Raw genomic sequence first — 3,905 nt, 5'->3', positions numbered from 1 at the left:
AAAAGTCTTAGTCGACATGAACTTGAAACCGGCCATATACTGCAGGTATGTTGACGACATTTTTACACAGGTACCTGATGTCAGACATCTGCAGGAGCTGAAGGAGGCATTTGAGCAGAGTTCCGTGCTGCGTTTCACTTACGAGACGGAAAAGGATGGGAAGCTGCCTTTTCTAGATGTAACAGTCATGGAAAAGGGCGGAGGTTTCCACACTGCAGTCTACACAAAGGAAACAAACATAGGAATGTGCCTAAATGCCAACAGCGACTGCCCTGACAGGTACAAGAGGAGTGTTGTTAACGCATACGTCGACCGTGCTCTCAGCCACAGCTCAGAATGGAAGCAAGTCGACGAAGAACTCTGTAGGGTAAGGCAGGTTCTAGTCAATAACGGCTTCTCCAATGGTTTCATCGAAGACATCATAAGAAGGAAAGTGAAAAGCCATGCAACCTCCGAAGAGACAACTAACACAACACCTATACCCCCTATTAGACTATTTTACAGGAACTTCTTTTCCACAGCTCATAAAACAGAGGAAAGGGTCCTGAAAGATATTGTTAATAGAAACGTTATCCCTACAGACAAAAATCAGAGGATACAACTGACGATTTACTATAAAACCAGAAAAACGGCCAGCCTACTCATGAGAAACTCTCCAGACACGAAACAGAACGCTTTAAAAGAGACTAACGTCGTCTATGCCTTCAAATGCCCACTTGGGGACTGTAAGCTCCAAAAAACCCAGTATATAGGCAAGACAACAACATCTCTTTCTAGGCGTTTAACGATGCATAAACAACAGGGCTCCATTAAGGAACATATAATCTCTTCCCATAACCAAACCATCGCCAGAGAAATCCTAGTAAACAACACAGAAATCATCGATAGATACAGCGATAGCAGGCGGCTTGACGTTTGCGAGGCACTACACATCAAGAAGTCAACACCAGCAATCAACAGCCAATTATTGCACAACTATATTCTACCCACCTCAAGACTCCGCTCCAATATAGAAGCATCAAGAAATGTGGACCAATAGGCTTTCTACAAACACTTCTATTCAATATCCATTGTTTCGTGTTCTGTCTTGTGTTGATACTTTTAATACCCTATTAATATCCTCTAATGCCACATCATCCTTCCCACCTCACTCAAATGTAATGCCACATCACCCTTCCCACCTCACTCAAATGTAGATATAAAATCAGGGAAATGCAAGTTCTAATCAGTTGTGTATTTGTGAAGTCTTTGAAAATGTAATAAGTTTTACGAAACGCGCCCGTGTCGCGTCAGACTAGAAATAAAAATGAATTTTGGAGAAGTGATTTTTGATTTACCTCCAACAGTGAAGCATAATGTACGAAAGATTGAGAAAATTCGTGTTAGAATTATTAATCTTACTTTTTCGGTCATATTTAATAAAATATGTCTACAGGAAAGACTGCTACCAAAATATACTAATATATATATATATATATATATATATATATATATATATATATATATATATATATATATATATATATATAACTACCTAGAGAAGGTGAGAAACACGAAACACTTAATCTTTCATATTTCAAAGTTTCTCAACAACATGACATCTTGGGAAAGAGAGACACAGGTCAGGAGACACGAAGGGAGTTAAGTTACACGTAGGAGAGTTAAGCTCATCTAGGAGAGGTTATTACTCCTTCTCTTGGAGATGAATAGGTCTTAGTCTTGGCCTCAGTCTTGGCCTCAGTCTAGGCCTCAGTCTTGGCCTCAGTCTAGGCCTCAGTCTTGGCCTCAGTCTAGGCCTCAGTCTTGGCCTCAGTCTAGGCCTCAGTCTTGGCCTCAGTCTAGGCCTCAGTCTTGGCCTCAGTCTAGGCCTCAGTCTTGGCCTCAGTCTAGGCCTCAGTCTAGGCCTCAGTCGTGGTGAGCAAGAGACTGTGGTCAGATGAACCAGGTTAAGGTTGGCTAATACAGTGGGTCTCCTCTCTCAGGGTGAAAGGAAGTCATTAACCAACTTAATCCTCCGTGTCAAGTTCACCTCAGAGCTAATCACCAGATCAAGCGCCCCAATAACACCGGCTTGCGCAACCTCCTACGGTCATTAGTGCATGTGTTGAGTCGCCCAATTCATCAAATTCATCAAAAAACACAAGTGAGTTGTTGGACTTGATAATGGGTAAACAGGTGAAGCGTGATCTACCTTTAAAATCTACCTTGTCTCGGTGCTTCTCAAACCTAATTAGTTTCTAGTGGAAGCGTGAAGAATATAGAACTTTTCCTTTGTTACAAAGACACTTTACCTCAAGAGTTTTATAAACCAGAAAATTTCTTCAGGAAAAATCATTGTTGTTGTCGAGAAAAATATACAATATTGTCAGACTTGTGATAATTTTATTGGATTGTTCATTGGTATTCAAGCCATCACCTCCTCCTCCTCCTCCTCCTCTCCCTCCCCCCTCCTCCTCCTCCTCCTCCACATCCTCTGTCCTTCAGGGATGTCTATCTGGATCAGATTATTTTACTTCACAACACTTTCACTTCCTGGTTCTGATTCACTAACCTCTTGGTGCTTGCTTAAATTGTCAGCTCCTCGATTATCATTATTTTAGACATTTGGTTGTGGTTACGCGCGCGCGCACGCGTGTGTACTCACCTAATTGTGCTTGCGGGGGTTGATCTTTGGCTCTTTGGTCCCGCCTCTCAACTGTCAATCAACTTGTATATGTGTATATGAGTGTACTTACCTATGAGTGTGTACGGGGGAGTGAGGTGTAGCTCAGCATGCCCGGCTTGCTGGCCTTGGTGTACCTGCTGTGTTTCACCTTAACTTCTCTTGACTTTCAAATTCTTTGTATCATCGGGCCTTAAAGTTGTGGCTGGAGGTGGCTTCCACAACTTCCTCTTTTAGAACATTCTACTTGTTAACTACCCGTAACTACCCGTAACTACCCGTAACTACCCGGGTACGAGTAGTTCCTTACCTCCCTTCCGCTCATTTGGGCTTACAGCCTCCACCTGTGTCCTCTTGTTCTGCTTTCTCTCACTCTGAAGAAGCAATACTTGTCGACTTGATCTCTTGAGTATCTTGTATGGCGTGATTATCTCTTGTGCCCGGCCTCATGCTCCCTAAAGCTATTTTCATTACTTTACACTTGCATGAGTTAAACTCCAGTTGCCATTTATTGGACCATTCCTTCAGTTTGTCCAGGTAATAGTGTAGTCTCTTGCTGTCCTGTGTTTGACTCCTTCTCCTAACTTTAGCATCATCAGCAATCATTCAGACGAATGAGTCTATATCACCTGGAAGATCGTTTACGTATATCAGAAACAGGATAAGTGCGAATACAGAGCCCTGTGGGACTCACTCTGGTGACATCTGGTCATTACTCATCTCATCATCAAAGAGTGAAACAAGCTGTATTTTCTTCAATGTTTCTGATGGCTCAAAGGATGTGTACATGAAAGGATTTTATAGATGAAATTAATGTCATATATATTCTTGACTTCAGTTTCAAACACCCTAACTAATTTATTGATAAAGATAGCCAAATGATCGTATACTTTCATTAGTTTGAAATAGAAGAATTCAGTATTAAGAATACATTATTTCTGTCATTTCATGGTAACTTTAACGAAATTCCCAAAGTACGAAGAACTTAATATCAACGTAGCATTTAGGAATGTTGATTTAAAAGTTACGCTCGTGGTGTCCCGTCTTCCCAGCACTCTTTGTCATATAACACTTTAAAACTACTGACGCCCGTGGTGTAAGTACAAACTTGTGACATCGTGTACAAGCTTGTAACACCGTGTACAAGCTTGTAACACCGTGTACACGTTTGTAACACCGTGTACAAGCTTGTAACACCGTGTACAAGCTTGTAACACCGTGTACAAGCTTGTAACACCGTGTA

The sequence above is a fragment of the Procambarus clarkii genome, chromosome 17 (genome assembly GCF_040958095.1).
Source record: "Procambarus clarkii isolate CNS0578487 chromosome 17, FALCON_Pclarkii_2.0, whole genome shotgun sequence".
Classification (NCBI taxonomy): Eukaryota; Metazoa; Arthropoda; class Malacostraca; order Decapoda; family Cambaridae; genus Procambarus; species Procambarus clarkii.
This window is presented reverse-complemented; position numbering follows the sequence as displayed.